The sequence below is a fragment of the Carassius gibelio genome, chromosome B22 (assembly GCF_023724105.1).
Source record: "Carassius gibelio isolate Cgi1373 ecotype wild population from Czech Republic chromosome B22, carGib1.2-hapl.c, whole genome shotgun sequence".
Taxonomy (NCBI): Eukaryota; Metazoa; Chordata; class Actinopteri; order Cypriniformes; family Cyprinidae; genus Carassius; species Carassius gibelio.
This window is the reverse complement of record NC_068417.1, coordinates 22,326,357-22,346,202: the sequence shown is the minus strand read 5'-3', so window position 1 is coordinate 22,346,202 and position 19,846 is coordinate 22,326,357. Positions and strand designations below refer to the sequence as shown.

The 19,846-nt window shown below is 38.8% G+C and overlaps 1 long non-coding RNA gene across 1 annotated transcript in view; it reads right to left on the bottom strand.

The window, feature by feature from the left end:
* The window catches only part of LOC127987348 (uncharacterized), a 49,834-nt gene extending 32,955 nt beyond the window's left edge, over nucleotides 1-16,879 (bottom strand). The window contains exon 1 of the long non-coding RNA XR_008161170.1: nucleotides 16,750-16,879. This is a non-coding gene — a long non-coding RNA (uncharacterized LOC127987348). The remainder of the gene's footprint in view (nucleotides 1-16,749) is intronic.
* Between the last annotated feature and the right edge of the window lie 2,967 nt (nucleotides 16,880-19,846).

The following is a 19,846-nucleotide window of genomic DNA, read 5'->3' as shown; positions in this document are numbered from 1 at the left end:
GTGTAATAAGTCTGTGCACCCATAAAACAGGAAGCCACAGATACTAATTGTTTTGAACCATTTTGGATTATGAAACACTAAAGCTGCCTGAAACCTCCAGTAGAAATAAAGACAGACATTGTTTATCGCCAACTGACGTTTCCAATTTGTTGTCATGGCCCCTGGACTCCCGACTGTGCTTGTTTTTAAACTGATAAACGGATTAAAATAGTGTCCGTCTGTACCGTAAGGACGGTTTCATCACATCGGTGTCTCTCGGGAAACGAGGACTAGATTTGAGAACATGTGTTTGAAAACAGCATCATTAAAGCCGTTTCCTGAGCGTAGCTGCATGATGATGAGTCCGGCACTGCTTCATCAGTCTGTCCTGCGCTGGACTGGAGAAGCACAGTCTTGGACATCAGACCGTCATCACACTGCAGCTTCTGCTGGCCAAAGAACTGCCCACTTGAGCCATCACGTGACAAAACAATACAGCTTTGCAGTTGTGAAGGTATTCAAAGTGGTTTTAGAGTGTAGTTATTTGGTTATTAGGGTTTTCGGAATGGTTTTAGTGTCGCTTCGCAGTTGTTAAGTTTTTGGAGTATTTTAGTGGGCCACTATGTGGTTGTTAAGGTTTCAGAGTAGTTTTAGTGCATCGCTATGCAAGGTTTTTGGAGCGGTTTTAGTGCATCACTTTGTGGTTGTTAAGGTTTTCAAAGTGGTTTTAAAGTTAATCTATGTGCGTAGCTATGGTATTATTAAGGTTAACAGAGTTGTATTAGTGTGTTGCTTAAGTGGTCATTAAAATTTTTCCATCCACACGGAAATGCTTTTAGCTGTATATGTATTAATTTTGTATTGTATAGGCGTTTTGTCCAGATGGATCCAGAGTTTTGGGATAGTGAAGCCAATATTTTTTTAAACTGGGTCCCAGAGTGGGAAAAAAAAACAAAAAATGCTACCCTTGTGGACCGCAAATCTGTATATATTTTTTTAACCAATGACGTCATCAGCCCACGTCTCACTCTTATGGGGCGGTCACACTGCACTTTTCGTTCCATTGACTTCCATTCATACGCATGGGAATGCGTTAGACTGGAAACGCGTTAAGACTGGAAATGCAAGATCATGCGAAAAATTTCGCATTTCGCTGCGTTCCAAAGTTCAAGGTTGGTGAACTCTGACCTGCCAAATTCGGAGAGCAGATCACAAGAAAGGGGCAGAGTCAGTAGAGCTCATTAGCATTAAAGGAGAATCCCACAAACCAAAACTCTGTTTTGAAAAGAGTTGTTCTTGACAGGGTAAAAAACTTTTTTTTTTACACTAACATTGAGAAATTTTAAACAAACTATGGTACAGACTTTTCATTAAGACCCTAAAGAATCAGATCATCTTTGGCAAAATTGGCAATATATGACCCCTTTAACACAGATTAATAAACGTATTGTCTCATGTTTGGTTGTATACCGTGTGCAAGGTTTATGCATGAGTCTTCCCCGTTCTTAGTGTGTCTCTGTGGCAGAATTACAGCGCCACATACTGCTCTGGCATGTAAACTACATCATTTTGTGGTTTCATGTGGACGCGGATATTTCTTGAGACAAGGGGAAAAAAGATTGGATAGGGAAATCTCTAGCTTTGTGTGGATGTAGCCTTAGTGTGCCGCTATGCAGTTGTTGAGGTTACAGAATGGTTTTAGTATGTTGATATGTGAATGCTGAGTTGTTCTGAGTGGTTTTAGTGCATTGCTATTTGGTTGTTAAGTCCCTTTGGAGTGGTTTTACGGCATTACTGTGTGGTTGTTAAGGTTTTGGGAGTGGTTTTAATATGTAGCCATGCAGTTTTTACAGTTTTCAGAATGGTTTTAGTATATTGTTATGCAGTTAAGGTTTTCTGACTTCTGAGGGGACGCTATGCAGTTTTGCCAGACTAGGTTGTTCTGTAGACTTGGTTTGGACATCGTCCCACCTTCAACTATACCAGTCTCTGGATTAAGACCAGCAGGTTTTAGGAGAATATAAGTGATTTTTCCAGCCCCGAACCAACTCCCATCAGAATTAGTCTGCATTAATATCAGTCTGCATTCCAGCAATGGAAAAAGGCAGCATTTTATATGCAAAGACAAATTCAGGCCTATTCCCAAAGGTTTTCAGAGGTACAGAACCCTTAAGATTGCAGGATTTAAAATACCCTATAGCTTAAATCCCTCCGTTTTTATCTCCAAATTCCCTCTTTTGACGGCAAGCTAATAGCTCAGCAGTGAACTAACAGGGTGAAGATGAAACATTGGGAGTTCTTCTGCTGAGCCAACCACAAAAAACGTGTCTGTACCAGTGTGGAACTCAACATCCGCAGAAATGAGGTCAACAAACCCTCTTGCTTATTTCAAATTTCCTCCAAAATTGCCCAACATCTTGCAGAGGCTCCCCGACCAACCGTTCCCAAACACATCTGGGCCACAGCAAGCCAGAATTCTCTCCTAATCCATCCAGTTTTCCTTGGCTCAGAGGATTTGCAACAATACTGCCAAAAACCATAAAACAAACAGAAGGTTAAACCCAAAAATCCCCTATTGCAAACATCACAATTCAAAAACACAGCATTTGTCTGAGAAAAAGAGAGGGCGATGTCTCAGATTTAGATGCAATCATGTCAGAGACGCTATCAGATTATTGATTAGTGGCTGGCAGGAGCTGATAAAACCCTGCGACAGCTGAGATGGCATCCCGGTTGGCTCCTGCCCGATAATATGGGATTCACTAGTCTGGGTCCGAACGCTCCCAGAGAGTTGCTGTCATTGTTGGCATAAGGGGATACTGCAAGCATGTCACGGACAAATCTGATATCTCTTTGTTTATTTCAGGTGCACTCATTAAAATACCCCGACCAGATCCCCCCCCCGCCTCGGATCGCTCAGCTCTTCTCCTCCATTCCTCCCTCCCTCCGTCCCTGAGGGTGTAATAATCTCTCCCATCTCAGAGCACATTAGCATCACAATTAAAACCATATTTAACCCTTTAACACACAACATATTCCGCTGTCTGGAGGGAAGTGCTCACAGCTGAGAAAGATGTAGATGAGTCAGATCCATATTTGCAAAAACAAGATGATTGTGTTTGTTAATTAGAAGAGCTTAAATATGATGATTATGTTTGTTAAAAAGGGGTTTGGGGTGATTTCTATGCATAGGGTACAAAGCAGTGTCAAGTTTTTTTTTTAAGCAATGGTTATAGAATTTTAAATGTAAGTGATAAAATTATTCTTTTTTTTAAATCTTAAAATAAAAAATATATACAATTACAACAGAATAATTACAATAGCTATTAAAAAAATAATTGAAATATTAAAGTTATTTGTAATAATTGAAAAGACAATTTATTTAAATTTACAAGTTTTTATGTTTGCATTTTTAACTTTTTTAAATAAACATAAAAATAAAAACAATAAATAAACATTTGAATTTGAATATTAAAAATTATTTCAAATAAATGATAAAGAATTAAGATACTTTAATGAATAATAAAGTATATTAAAATATTCTTTATAAAAAATGTATATTTATATTTGCTTAAATATAATGCAAAATATAAAATACCAAATAAAAATGAATATTTTGAAATGAACTAAATGCTAAAAAAAAATCAGATATTTAGTCATACCTCCTTAGGTTAACAACCAACATTTCTCAAATATAAAGATATTTTTTAAGCAATACCTGAAACTTATATATATATATATATATATATATATATATATATATATATATATATATATATATATATATTAAGATTGTTAGTGTAACTTCCCGAGGTAAACAACTAACATTTTACAGTAGAAAAACTTAATCTCACATTTTTCTGTTCTAAGCACTATTTCGTGCCATAACTGCTCTTTCTTTCTCTATCAAACTGCACCGTATCAAACCATGATGGCAGGCATTCATAAACTGAATAAACTTATCTGAAAGGGGTTTTCTTCAGAGAACAGAGGCTGATCATGGCTATGTTTGGCAGAGAGAGTGAAAAGACCCCTTCCCATGTCTTTAATACTCTTTAGATAATAAAATCAGTCCAGGGTTAATGCAATCTGTCCTTGGTTAATGAAATCACTGCTTATGTTCCATTAGTGTTCCAGACTCCACCCACTCAAAGAATTCTCTGAGCCCTGATTGGTTATACCTTGTGTTGATGTGTTTCAGTGCACCGCCCATGATAGCAGTACCATTTTAAAGTCAAATAATTAGCTAATGCTAATTAAAAAATTCAAAAGGATAAAATTTTACAATTTAGACAGAACTAGAGTTGATAATGTGTCATTATAGAGTTCACACAAAATTGAAAATAAAAGTTTTTTTTTTGTTTTGCGCACACACACACACACAAACCTGATTTTTATCTTTGTTGGACTTTTATTCTGATACAGTACGTCATGTGTTATTTTGAAAATGATTGCATCTTGCCCTAAGTATTGCCTTGTTCTTTGTTGTGCGTTAAATGTGTGATTTCCAGACAAGTTTGTTTGAAATGCCGCGCAGAAACTAACAATTACAAGTGGAAACAAGTTTAAAACTTTTGAGACTATTAAGATTTTTTTAAATGTGAGGGTTTTTTTCCATCGCAAATAGTCATTTATTTATTAATTTTTTTACATTTTTTTTATTAAAATAAAATGTAAACAAACAGTAAAACAAATACTACATGAATGTATATACTGTATAATTTCAATTTTTTTTTGTTTTTTGTATGACAATAATGAGAATATACATTTTGAATTACTGTGATGAGAATTCAGCGATAACATTGTTAACTAAAACAAAAATTATTTTTGTTGAATTAAATAAAACTAAGGTAGACACCACAAAAGTCGACTGATTTACCATTTACAATACTTCGATGCAAATTCCTGTGTCTTATTCTCTTATTCACCCACACTTTAAATTTTAAAGCAATTTAGCACTTTAAAATGGCATTGTGATCACAAATTGCACCCTGCAATAATATTTTGCATCGTCCTCTGACTTGCATAATTCCTATAGTCCTAGACAATGCATGCGCAAATAAACAGTTTTATCAGTTGGTTCTTCGCAAATTCCTCCCCGGATCTTGAAAGTTGGAATGTTTGTCTTGAATAATTCCCATCCTCAGACATTTCCCTTGTAAGTCTAATCTTTTAATAACAATAAACATTATTATATATTCATGACCGTCTGTTTGGTTTCCCGCACAGCACCAGAAACAGAAAACGTCTCTCTCTCGACGCCCACCAACCTCCCCCCATACACACACACACACACACACACACACAGAGTCTGATCTTCATCCGTGGTTAACACACAGCATAATTACACCATTCCGTGCTTAATGAATGGATTAAATGTGAAAGCACTCTTCGGATATACAGTGCTCCTTTTCCGTGCCCTACAGGGTCACATGAGCACACCCAAACAGCTCTTCACACTGACAGCGGTTTCTAAAGAGTCCATTATTGGACTGGAGCTATTCATTAGCGGGGGAGAGACGGGCTCGTCTGCAGCAGGCAGACATGAGGGCCGACAGACAGACACTGAAGGTGAATATGGGGAATATTGTTGGAGACAGCTGGCTGATGGACTGATAATGACCCGAGTGTGTCTCTGTCAAGCTTTTTTCTGTCGCTGCATTTTGGTCCATCACTCCTCACTGGGGTGTGGGGGAAAACATGCATCATTTCAACAAAAAAAAAAAAGTCTCTATTAAAAAGAAGAAATCATATTTGGAATAAAAGACCATTTTGAGACCATTAAGATTTTTGGCATTGCAGAAATATTTTTATGGAAATTAAGCATATTTCAACCCCAAATTGTAATTAATGGGTTTACTTATTTATTACAGTTAGCTAAATTAAGATTTTTTTTTTAAATATAATTTAAATTAAAATACATTAACTGAAAGCAGTACAACAAATACTACTAGGATGTATAAATATTATATATATAATATTTATATATAATGTATTATATAAATATAATATATAATTTTATATTTATTTATACATAACAGTTTTTGCATTACTTTCATGAAATAACGCTGACATTAGATATATATGTACACATACACACACAGTGTATATACAGTGCCTTGAGAAAGTATTTATACCCCTTTCATTTTTTTTATGTTTTATGTTGCTGCCTTATGTTAAATTGCTTTAAAAAACTTTTTGAGCGTTTTTACTGACGAGATGCGCATGAAAAATCGCATTACATTTTTTTTGCACAGCCCTAACATCTAGTTAACAAAGCTAAACAGCGTTGCCCTTTGTGAAATAAGATACAGAAACTATTAAACGCACCAACTTAAATAATAAAATACACTTACCGGTTGTGGCCCATAAACAACGCCTTCTCCAGACAAAGAGGGAACTGCTCCATCTTTCAAGAATAATCTTTGTGCGAATCCGGCATTAAACTGATTGAGATTGAGAAAGTTGTCCTCAGCAAAATGTGCTGCACATAGTTTTACATGTGGATTATAATTTTCGGGAACCGAGTTAAACACAAATTGTAACCATTAATCTCTAAGTACACCGTCCCTGGGAAGCCCAAACAAAGATGATTGGACTCCGAGATGAAAATAACAGCGTTTCAACGACATGGCAAACACAAACGCAGCTCTTCCTCTTCTCCGTGCGAGCGCAATAAGACCACGCCCCCTTTTTTGTGAATTCATGTGGGCGGAGGTTAGTCAAAAAACTGTTTTAGTGATGTCATAACTGCAGGAACTAGAGGGCTGTAGTCCAAACAGGTCGTTTTTTGTAGGCAAATTCTGTTAAATAAAATATCTCGCTTGACATTGAACTTTAAGCTTTAGAAATAAAAATGAAATAAAATAAAATAGGCTATAATTATTTGATGAAAAACAAATGAACAAACATTGTATTCAAAAACTAGCAATGTTGCCTTGCAGCTGTAATAAAAAAATTTAAAAAGTAGAAGTATTAAAAACACTAAAACTGAAAAAAAAAAGTTATAATAAAAATATATTACAAATAAAATAAAAATAAAAGCTCATTCAAATATGAATCAAATATATTGAATAATTAATAATAAATATTATAAATGTATTTAAATAACACTACAATAACACTGAGAATTTAAAAAAATTATATCACAGTGCCAAAACCTCATAGTTAACAGTTTTCTTTAAGCAGAATAGAATTACTTCTTTTTCTCTTATGTTTTTGGTAGGAAATATGACCCTTGTCCTGTTCTTGACGGGCTTTGTGATATTGGCCCTGGGAATTCTTAGTTTCTTGGACAATCTCTCTCTACACCGATCCCATTATGATAAGAGACTCCTCGCTAATTGAGTCATTAGTGAAAAGCGACTGGTATTATCACACGCACACGCCATTTATTCCAGCATACAGCCTCAGAAATTAATTCGTTTTGTACAGAAGGGCAAAGAAAACCTCTAAGATAATTACACACGGTCACATCAGCAAACAGCAAGACACAAACATGCACGGCTCAATCCCCCAAAGGCTTAATGTTCAGTCATCGCTAAATTAGCATGACCTTTAAGATCCGCACATTTATCTCGCAATGACTAACTACTTAACTTATCTATCCAGTGTATCTAAATGAGAGCTTGACACTTTTAAATTAACATTGATGCATTTAACGTGAGCTCTTTTTTTTCAGTTCACGCTTTCATTAATAATAAAAAAAACAAAAAACAATGACCTTGGTGATGCTATCACTATGCTCTACTTTTCAAGTTACTATATGAATGTATATTATTAAATGAAATAAAATATATGAAAATAGTATTTGTTAATAATAAACAAAATAATTAGCTATAATCAATACAAACTACCTTAAACCATGCTTAATAATAATAACAATAATAAAAATAAACTACAGGAACAATGTATATTTAATTTATATTTAAACTATTTATTAATTAAAATAATATTAATTTATAATTAAAATATTTAGGACTACAAACTACACCAAAACGTATCCTTAAATTCTTCATTTTTTTTTATAAAAATAAATGTTGACATTGTTCTTGCTAGAAATTTGCTCTATTTTTAAGAGACATATTAAATTAAGTAATATTTTGTAATAATAATAATAATAATAATAATGACTACTTATCCTAAAAAAAACCTTGCAATTTCTTAAAATCAAAATAACTTTATTAACAATTAATTTTACTTCTGAGAAATTATTAGAAATTTTATTGGGAAAAAGATAACCAAGACTGTTAAGTTTTGTTTGCAATGCATTATAATTATGTATCTAGTGGAAATTTTACATTCAGCATCATAACTCATCTTCAGTGTCACATAATCTTTCAGAAATCAATCAAATATTATGATTTATTATCAATACTGGAAACTTAATATTTTTTTGGAACCTGTGACACTTTTTTTCAGGATTCTTTGAATGTAAGTAAAAAAGAACAGCAATTATTTCAAAAATAAATATTTTGTAATAATAAACCCTTCTCCACACTACCAATCAAGTTTTGGGTTAATCATTTTTTTCTTTTTTTTTATGAAATTTAGATTTTCCAGCAAGGATGTGTTAAATTAATGAATAGTGATGGTAAATACATTAATATTTATATTCTGAATAAATGCTGTTCTTTATACACTCACCTATAGGATTATTAGGAACACCTGTTCAATTTCTCATTAATGCAATTATCTAATCAACCAATCACATGGCAGTTGCTTCAATGCAATCAGGGGAGTGGTCCTGGTCAAGACAATCTCCTGAACTCCAAACTGAATGTCAGAATGAGTAATTCACAATCTGCTCAGTTACTGGGATTTTCACGCACAACCATTTCTAGGGTTTACAAAGAATGGTGTGAAAAGGGAAAAAAGTCCAGTATGTGGCAGTCCTGTGGGTGAAAATGGCTTGTTGATGCCAGAGGTCAGAGGAGACTGGTCCGACTGATTCAAGCTGATAGAAGAGCAACTTTGACTGAAATAACCACCCGTTACAACCGAGGTATGCAGCAAAGCATTTGTGAAGCCACAACACACACAACCTTGAGGCGGATGGGCTACAACAGCAGAAGACCCCACCGGGTACCACTCATCTCCACTACAAATAGGAAAAAGAGGCTACAGTTTGCACGAGCTCACCAAAATTGCACAGTTGAAAACTGGAAAAATGTTGCCTGGTCTGATGAGTCTGGATTTCTGTTGAGACATTCAGATGGTAGAGTTCGATTTTAGCGTAAACAGAATGAGAACATGGATCCATCATGCCTTGTTACCACTGTGCTGGCTGCTGGTGGTGTAATGGTGTAGGGGATGTTTTTTTAGCACACTTTAGGCCCCTTAGTGCCAATTGGGCATAGTTTAAATACCACGGCCTACCTGAGCATTGTTTCTGACCATGTCCATCCCTTTATGTCCACCATGTACCCATCCTCTGATGGCTACTTCCAGCAGGATAATGCACCATGTCACAAAGCTCCAATCATTTCAAATTGGTTTCTTGAACATGATAATGATTTCACTATACTAAAATGGCCCCCACAGTCACCAGATCTCAACCCAATCTTTGGGATGTGGTGGAACGGGAGCTTCGTGCCCTGGATGTGTATCCCACAAATCTCCATCAACTGCAAGATGCTATACTATCAATATGGGCCAACATTTCTAAAGACTGTTTTTAGCACCTTGTTGAATCAATGCCACGTAGAATTAAGGCAGTTCTGAAGGCGAAGGGGGTCAAACATAGTATTAGTATGGTGTTCCTAATAATCCTTTAGGTGAGTGTATTTATATAGTTTTTTACCTCCGATTCACGCAATGTCCGAACTGTTAGAACTCTCCGGAGCACATTCTCAAGCAGGTGAATGAGTGGGCTTCTTCTTCTTATCCGTGCATTACTGCCACCTATCTCTCAAGTGGACCATTGACACTCCTGAGATTGTAGATAGTGTCTCAATATTCTATTTGAGAGATAGGCGGCAGTAATGCACTTATAAGTCTGCGATCCACCGTAAAGCAAGAAGAAGAAAACGTCTCATGCACAGGCTGTGTTTTGAGGAGGTCCTTTTACAGTCAATGACAGTTCAGGCATTGCAGTGCATCAGAGGTAAAAACAAACAAACAATATAAATACTGTTCAGTTTCTTGCACAGACCAATAGTTTTGTGTCTTTATACATCAGTGTATCATCACGAGACGCAGTGTTAATATGGTTTTGTTTGTGCATTGTTTTATTGTATGTTTTAGCCGTGATTCCCATCCACGGAGATTACAGGACTGATAGTCTGCAACGGATTGTGTTAAAATTGCAACTGTTTGTGTTAAAAATCTCAGTTTGTGTCCTACTGAAGAAACAAAGTCACCTACATCTTGGATGCCCTGGGGGTAAGCAGATAAACATCAACTTATCTTTTTGGGTGAACTATCCCTTTAACCAAATTAGCATGACCTTTAAGACGGAGACCACAAAAACACACACACATACTCAAATGCAAACTGTGTTTTCCGAATGCACATTCAAAAGCATAATTAATAGACTCCTTATTAAAATAACAAAATGAACAATGAAATGAAATGATGCATGAAGGAGTAGCCTCTGAATGGGTTGAGAGTCACAATGCTAATGCTCACAGTAGCGGAACAAGTGTGTGTCGGCCTCATACATGTGAACATCTCTCACACACAGAGGCCAAAGAGCAGAGCAGATGGCAGAGATGAAGAGTGAGAGTGAATGTGTGTGTGTGTGTGTGTGTGGCCAGAGCAAAAGGCAGAGGCTTCAGCATATGTTCAACTGACTGCCCACTGTGAGAACATTTACCATTGTGTGTGAGCTAATGATGGCGTCCTTCATCCTCTGTAATCTACAGTGTGTGTTTACCAGCGTGAAATAAGGTGTTGTCTTCAGTCAGGGATACATAAACACAAGCAATGACTCATGGAAGGGATCATGTAGTCAGCCGGTTAGTCATTAACTCCAAATAAATCCCAATGTGAGGCAGAGAGGTGTCGCATGACTCTGAGGTAGAGTTAGAAGCCGAGATCCGCTTCTTTTGCTTTAAGTTTTCCACTGATGCCAACGAAATACCATACTAAAAATGTCACGTTACGAGACGCTTGAAACACGACGAGAACCAATTGCAGGTAAGTATGAATTATTTCAAGGGATAATCCAGAGGGGTAAACAGTCCAGGCAGGGGTCGAAACCAAAACATCAATCCACATACAACAAGACACGAACACAAGGCAAGGCAGAGCAAGGCAAGACGAGAGTTGACGGACATGAATAATACATAACATTAAACAAGGACTCCGTAACATAGACTAAGACAGATTGGGTATTTATACACAGAAGGATAATGGGGAAACAGGAGACAGGTGGGGTGAACAATCAATTACGTAACAAGGAGGAAGGTGACCATATAAGGGAACAGGAAGTGATCTGGGACCGACACCGTGAGAAGGAGGACATCTAGTGGAACCCCGGGGAACAACAACCCAGACACTGTGACAGTACCCCCCCTCTACGGAGCGGCTCCCAGACGCTCCAAGACAAAACACCACACAGAGACCAGGAGGGAGGCGGACAGGTGGAGGCTCAGGGGGAGGGATGGAGGGCCGGAAAAGGAACACATGGGGAACAAACACCAGAAATGTAAACATAAAACAGGGAGACCAGGAGGGAGGAGGACCGGAGGAGGTACAGGGGGAGGGATGGAGGGCCAGACTAAACTAAAGGGAACAGACAGAAACAGAACCCAAAAAACACAAAACAGAAGTCCATGAAGGACATGTCGAGGCGTCCACCAGGGCGGAGCAGATGACCACCACAGCCGTGTGGTCAAGGCCAGAGCCCTCCAGGGCGGAGCGGAAGACCACCACGGCCTTGTGGGCAAAGTCAAAACCCTCCAGGGTGGAGCGGAAGACCACCACAGCCCAGTGGTCAAAGTCAGAGCCCTCCAGGGCGGAGCGGAAGACCACCACAGCCTCGTGGTCAAAGCCAAAGTCCCCGAGGGCGGAGCGGACGACCACCACATCCTCGTGGTCACCGCCAGAGTCCCCCAGGGCGGAGCGGACGACCACCACGTCCTCGTGGTCACTGCCAAAGTCTCTGGAACCACCTCGGGCACTGCCTCGACATCGGGCACTGCCTCGGCCTTCGGAGCCACATTGGTCACTGCCTCGGCCTTCAGAACCACATTGGTCACTGCCTCGGCCTCCAGAACAGCATCGGGCACCGCCTCGGGAACTGCATCGGGCACCGCATCGGGCACCGCATCGGGCACCGCCTCGGGAACTGCATCAGGCGCTGCCTCGGCATCGGGTGCCACCTTGGCCTCTGGAACAGCGTCGGGCACCGCCTCGGGCACCGCCTCGGGCACCGCCTCGGCCTTTCGAACAGCATCGAGCACCTCCTCGGGAACAGCCTCGGCCTCGGGAACAGCATCGGGCACCGCCTCGGGAACTGCATCGGGCATCGCCTCGGGAACTGCATCGGCCTCGGGAACAGCATCGGGCACCGCCTCGGGAACTGCATCAGGCGCTGCCTCGGCATCGGGTGCCACCTCGGCCTCTGGAACAGCGTCGGGCACCGCCTCGGGGACTGCATCGGGCACCGCCTCGGCCTTTCGAACAGCATCGAGCACCTCCTCGGGAACAGCCTCGGGAACAGCCTCGGCCTCGGGAACAGCATCGGGCACCGCCTCGGGAACTGCATCGGCCTCGGGAACAGCATCGGGCACCGCCTCGGGAACTGCACCGGGCACCGCCTCGGGAACCGCATCGGGCACCGCCTCGGGAACCGCATCGGGCACCGCCTCGGGCACCGCCTCGGGAACCGCATCGGGCACCGCCTCGGCCTCTCGAACTGCATCGGGCACCTCCTCGGGAACAGCCTCTGCCTCAGGAACAGCATCGGGCACCGCCTCGAGAACTGCATCGAGTCGGTGGCACCTGGACTGGCGACTCAGGCGTTGAGTCGGCCATCTTGTGCTGTGGCACTGGGCTGGCGGCCATCTTGTGCTGTGGCGCTGGGCTGGCGGTCCTTTTATGCTGTGGCGCTGGGCTGGCGGCCATCTTGTGCTGAGGCGCTGGCTCAGCAGCCATGACATGAACCATCTTGGGAACCTCTAGGATCCTTGATAGTGTAGCGAAATAATCCAAGAATGAGTCAGCGGCCCTCTTGGGTTGTGGTACTGGGCTAGCGACCACTTGGTGCTGTGGAGCTGGGCTGGCAGCCATCTTGGGTTGTGGCGCTACCATGGAGGGTGTGTGCTTCCTCTCACCTCTCCGTTCGCCATGGTGAGAGGGTGGCTCTGATCCATCCCACACGAGCCCCGGGTCAAAGGGAGGCCATGGTTGAGAGCGATGACAAGTCTCCTCTCGACCACTTCCTCCTCGGCGACCTCCCCTGGTCCCCCGGAAAACCACCAGGCGAGTTCCCTCAAAACCGCCTCTGTCCCGCTCGGTGGCTGGGGATGAGGCATGAGTAGACATACCGCTGGTTCTCTGTTGTGACGGAGTCCTTCTGTCACGTTACGAGATGCTTGAAACACGACGAGAACCAATTGCAGGTAAGTATGATTTATTTCAAGGGATAATCCAGAGGGGTAAACAGTCCAGGCAGGGGTCGAAACCAAAACATCAATCCACATACAACAAGACACGAACACAAGGCAAGGCAGAGCAAGGCAAGACGAGAGTTGACGGACATGAATAATACATAACATTAAACAAGGACTCCGTAACATAGACTAAGACAGACTGGGTATTTATACACAGAAGGATAATGGGGAAACAGGAGACAGGTGGGGTGAACAATCAATTACGTAACAAGGAGGAAGGTGACCATATAAGGGAACAGGAAGTGATCTGGGACAGACACCGTGAGAAGGAGGACATCTAGTGGAACCCCGGGGAACAACAACCCAGACACTGTGACAAAAAATAGCCTATTCTTATAGAGTTTTGACGGGAAATATAATTCTAATCACAAAACGAGTGGTTATGCTGTATGTTATTGTACAGCTTGATAACAATAAAACATAACGATAAAGATAGAGTAAAAAAAAAAAATTCTCAATAGCAGAGTCCACACCAAAGCTGTATCTAAGCTGTAAGCTTAGAATAAACAGATGATATTGTCCGCTAGTGTGGACGCTAATATCTTCATTGTTATCGTTCTTGGTGTGAACGGGTCTTAAAATGAAAGTTATGTCATTAATAACTCATTAATAGCTTACCCTCATGTTGTTTCAAACCCGTAAAACCTCAGTTTATCATCGGAACACAGTTTAAGATATTTTAGATTTAGTCCGAGAGCTCTCAGTCCCTCCATTGAAGCTGTGTGAACGGTATACTGTCCATGTCCAGAAAGGTAAGAAAAACATCTTCAAAGTAGTCCATGTGACATCAGAGGGTCAGTTAGAATTTTTTGAAGCATCGAAAATACATTTTGGTCCAAAAATAACAAAAACTATGACTTTATTCAGCATTGTCTTCCGTGTCTGTTGTGAGCGCGTTCAAGTGTAGTTATATCCGGTTCGCGAACGAATCATTCGATGTAACCGGATCTTTTTGAACCAGTTCACCAAATCGAACTGAATCGTTTTAAACGGTTCGCATCTCTAATACGCATTAATCCACAAATGACTTAAGCTGTTAACTTTTTTAATGTGGCTGACACTCCCTCTGAGTTCAAACAAACCAATATCCCGGAGTAATGCATGTACTCAAACAGTACACTGACGGAACTGCTTTGAAGAGAGAACTGAAGATGAACACTGAGCCACATGGACTACTTTGATTATGTTTTTCTTAGCTTTCTGGACACGGACAGTATACCGTTCACACAGCTTCAATGGAGGGACTGAGAACTCTCAGACTAAATCTAAAATATCTTAAACCGTGTCCTGAAGATAAAAGGAGGTCTTACGGGTTTGGAACGACATGAGGGTGAGTTATTAATGACATAATTTTGCTATTTGGGTGAGCTATCCCTTTAATAGTCATTCATTCATTAATCAGACATGATTTTAGTTCACCAGAAAGAATCGTTTCATAAGAGTCTTGACTGGCAATGACTGACTGCAGTGTCAATGTTTTTGATCCAAACACCAGATCATACGAGTCATTCAAGAATTGGACTCCACTGGTCTCACTGTATTTTTGGTTCTTAAAAAGAACTGGATTAGGGTTATTCATTCAGGAATTGGATTGCACTAGTTGCACTGTGTGTTTTGAATCCACAGGATCAAGAATCACTCATTCAGGAATCAAACTACTGGTCGTGCTGTAGTTTTTTTGAGAAGAAATTAAAATAAAAACCACTGTAATCCATTTCTCGAACTAATGACTCTTAAGAGTCAGTTCTTTTCAAATCATATAATTTTGATATATATAGATATATATATATATATAGAGAGAGAGAGAGAGAGAGAGAGAGAGAGAGATAGATATATAGATATATATATATAGACACACACACACATATACTGTATATGTATAATTTACAGGACAAACTGCGCATTTAGTCCAAAATCATTTGGTGTGATATAATTCTAAATTTAGGGCCCCCTCTAGAACGGGCCCTGGCAGGGAGACCAGCTAAAACCACCTACTTCCAGTTTGCTTTAATTTGAAACAGTTGTTTGTTATGTAAGAAAAACGAGCACAGAGCAATATGAGAGACATGGAACTCAGAAATCAATAGCTTGTGAATTATAATCAGTAACAGTGATTTATATAGTTTAGTCATTTTATCTAAAGTATATAATATTTTATGTATATAGACTGCAGTATGCTTGACCAATCAGATTCAAGTATTCTAGAAGGCTTCACAATCTTTTTTTCATATCCACCTGCTTCCGGTCTCATACGCTTCCAGCTTTTTTGCTGTACTAGCTAAACTGCTTATTTTGCAACTCTATTGCAAATTGGTGTGTCTTATCATATTATTGTAATGTATTATCTTAATTATGAACACTGGTTTGTAATACAAACAGGTTTCCTGCACTTTGTTTGTTCTTCTTTGCTAATGAGCCGAAAGTCTCGCCCATAGGCATAGAGTGGATACAGAAAACTAATTTGAATACTCAATTTTTATGATGAAAAACTTATCGAACCGTTCTTTCTTCAATCATTTCAAAAGAAAATCATTTAATTAAATGTTGTATGCGAGTGCAGGGTGAGCTTGGAGGCCGAGTGCGCATCTTTGATGTTATAACTCCCAGGACTAATACAAAATGCGCACAATAAACACGTACTCATGAGAAATGTAAACTCTAGCGCTCGTCACCTGCCTTTGAAAGTCTTTGTGAGCGTTTAATTGTACAGGTAGCTGTTCTGCTTTGTGTTCAGAGGTTTTGATCGCACAAATCTACACACATACACGGTGGCTATTGTCTGTTTGCTCTGTGTCTGTATTCTGCAGCTGTGCATGACTGATTCTCTCAGCCTCGGGATTTACAGAACAAAGCTTTGCAGACAGCACCTATTGATCCTGCATCTTCTCTCTGTGTGTGTGTGTGTGTGTGTGTGTGTGTGTGTGTGTGTTTGGTCTAGGTTACAGGGACAAGGAATGGGAAGTGACATTTCTAACCCTTGCGAGACCTGGGGAAGAATCACTGTTTCAAACCCTGGTGAACTGCCTTCGTGTCTTTTTTTCCCCTGACGTTACATACGCAGCATCCTAACTGAAATATGACCTCATAAATTATTGTTTTGAAAGTCTACATAGTCTTCACACAAAGCGAGTGAATCACGCTCGACTCTTACCTTATTTTTGAATGTGATTCTGTCGTAGAATCTGATAAATAAATAAAAACCACCTCAGAGCAGCTTTCGCATCGGTAGCGCAATTTTTCAGTTTATACCTCCTTTTAGTGGCGTTTCTTTTGATTATGAATCTTTTGAGTAAACGCATCAACCTGCGTCATATTTTGATAGACGTATTTGGCGACATGACCAATAGCATTCGAGCGCGGGCTTTGAGGGAGCGTTTTCATTGGTTGGATGTTCTGAATGGCTACTGCCTCTTTGCTGTGATTGGAAAATTAAATGTTTTGGTTTACCAAGGCTGTTTCTTGTATCTGAATTTTAAAAATATAAAACTCTTTATCTTAAAATTTTGACTTTCCTTCTAGCAGTTCTGTGTCGGTTTCACATTTCAGACCTTTTTCCTCGCAATTTTTTTCCTTGGGTTTTCCCTCATGAAAATTAACCACGGTTTTATTATAGTAAAATTGTACTTACTATGTTTTTGGTGTATTGATTACTAATTATAAAACCACAGTTTTACTACAAATTTCATGGATAAACTATTATAAGTGTAGCAATACAATGGTTAATTTGTGATTAAAATGGTTTAACTATAGTAGCCATGTTTTTGTTGTTGTTGTTGTTTAGTTTTATTTTTTGAAGTATATAAACTCAGAATTGTTGGAAATAAACTTGCAATTACAAGAAAAAGTCAGAATTGTGTCAAATTTGTTTCCGCAATGGAATAAAAAACATATATATAGTAAAAGGTAATTGCGACTTTTTATCTCACAATTCTCGCAATTGTAATTTTATATCTCACAACTAATCTTTTCTGCTCAGAATTGCGACTGTTTATGACTTACAAAAAAAACTTTTCTTCTCAGAATAATCTTGCTATTAATATTTGTTTTCCTCATAATGGTGTTAATATCGTAATTCTGAGGTTAAATCGTGCAATTCTGAAAAAAAGAATAATCAGAATCAAATTTGTGAATTGTCAGATAAAATGTTGCCATTGACTTAACCAGTGAAAAAATCTTTTTAGTAAATATTTGAGCCACTGCGATGCATGACAGTCAGTTTTAGAATTCCATGTTGTGGTTTTATTTTATATGTATAATCTGTTTACCTGCTCTCTCTATATTTTAAAACTTTGTTTGACTTGAGCGCCACATTTAATGCAAGTGTTCTCATAAACTATTTTGTCTCCAAGGAAACAAATCCACAACAAAACATGATAGAAATGTCCAGATGAAACATCTTGCGTCAAAACTCAAGTCACAGCAGCTACTGGAGATGACAAATTGAGCTATTTCATGGAAAATAGTCTCTTGCTAGCTTTTCCCCCAAGGCATCATGGTTAGGCAGGTCAAGACAGACAACAAAAGCACAATAAAAGTCGATCACCCGTGCGGCCCATTGCTGATCCGCACTTAGGGGCCATTAAGAATGGAATTTCAATTAGTGCCTGTCTTATCAGCGCTTTATGTGCGTTTGGGTGTTTGTGTTTCTAGCGGTGGGACATGGTTTAATTTCCTGTCTGTCTGACAGGTGTTAAAGCGATATGTGTGAATTCACACTACCGTCTCTATAGAGGTTACCGCATACATGTCTCAAAATAGCAGTACAAACAACTAAATTTCCATATGAACCCAATATGCTCTGTATCCAGTCTGAGACACACACACATGACCTTTAACCTCACAAAAGCATTAAAAAACGCATGCAAAGAGGTTCAGATCTGAACATATACATTGTTTTGCTGGAATCCCAAAGTGCTAAATGGTTTTGACTTTCCGGGTTCACCCAAAAGTGAAACGCAATTCATCCAGAGATGTTTTGATCGCTACATATTGCTTGACATTTCATTTGTCACGTACAGTAACCTTGGTCGATTAATGCAAAATGTGGGAACAACGGCGGTGACATTTACGGGTACCTGAGCACACACGCTATTAAAGCCCGGCAGCAGTTCGTTTCAATATGTCGTCAAATATTCAGAGGTGTTATTAAACAAAAAACCCCAGAGCAGACACAACACATCGACAGTTCTTGTTATCGAATCGTCCTTGTTCGCCGTCTCTGACATTTCCCCTGACTGCAGCCGCGTGTTCACACATTAGAGCGTCCAGTCAACCAGAAAACACCCAGAGATACACACTTACACTAAACACATTACAGCAGATACGATTGTAGCTTGGCTAGCTTATTTGGGCAGGTTGGCTGAAGCTACAACTCTAAAATTTGTGTAACTTTCTGATGTTAAAATGTGTAAAGTTATAATGTAGTATCTACTGTAGAACTAGACTGGATTTTCTGAAGAACTTTGATGTGTTCTAAAGTGATTTTGGCAAGATTGTTTTTTATTTATTTTATTTATTTATTTATTATTACCATTTAACTGTACTATGGTAATATTGTGGCTTTTCAGACGTGGTAGTCGCATTATTATTTGTACATGTACCATGGAAAAACCCTGTTTTTTGGACTTGTAGCTTGGTAATATAATGATATTCCTTGAAAATCCTGGGAATATATTAATATCATAGTATATGAATATGGTACTCATTCAAGCACTTGGAAAAAGTATTATTATATTAAGTAAATATATATTATATTACAGTGTAATCTGACATTTACCATGGTACTCATAGTATGTACAGTATAGGATCTTGGTATATAAACATTTTTGTTTAAAATATTATTTATTTATTTAATAAATAATATATTTTTTACAAATATTTTATTATATTATATATTATATAAAATATTATAAATTAAACTATTACTTTTGTTTGCTTTTATAGTATTTATTAATATTTGAATTATCCTTTATTTTTATATTTCATTAAATTTTTAGTAATTTTATGTGCTGCTATCATTTTATGATGTATAATATTTAAATTTAGCCTTACATTTATTTTTATTTCAGTTTTAGCTGAAGTCATTTTAGGTTGGCTTAGACTTATTTTATTTCAGTAAGTTGTCAAGGTGACATAAAAAATAATAATAATTTACAAGGTTTTCAAGTTCAAAGTTTTTCTTTTTCAGCTTTATTTCAATTAATGAAAATATTTAGTTTGAACAATAACAAATAAAATTATATTATTAC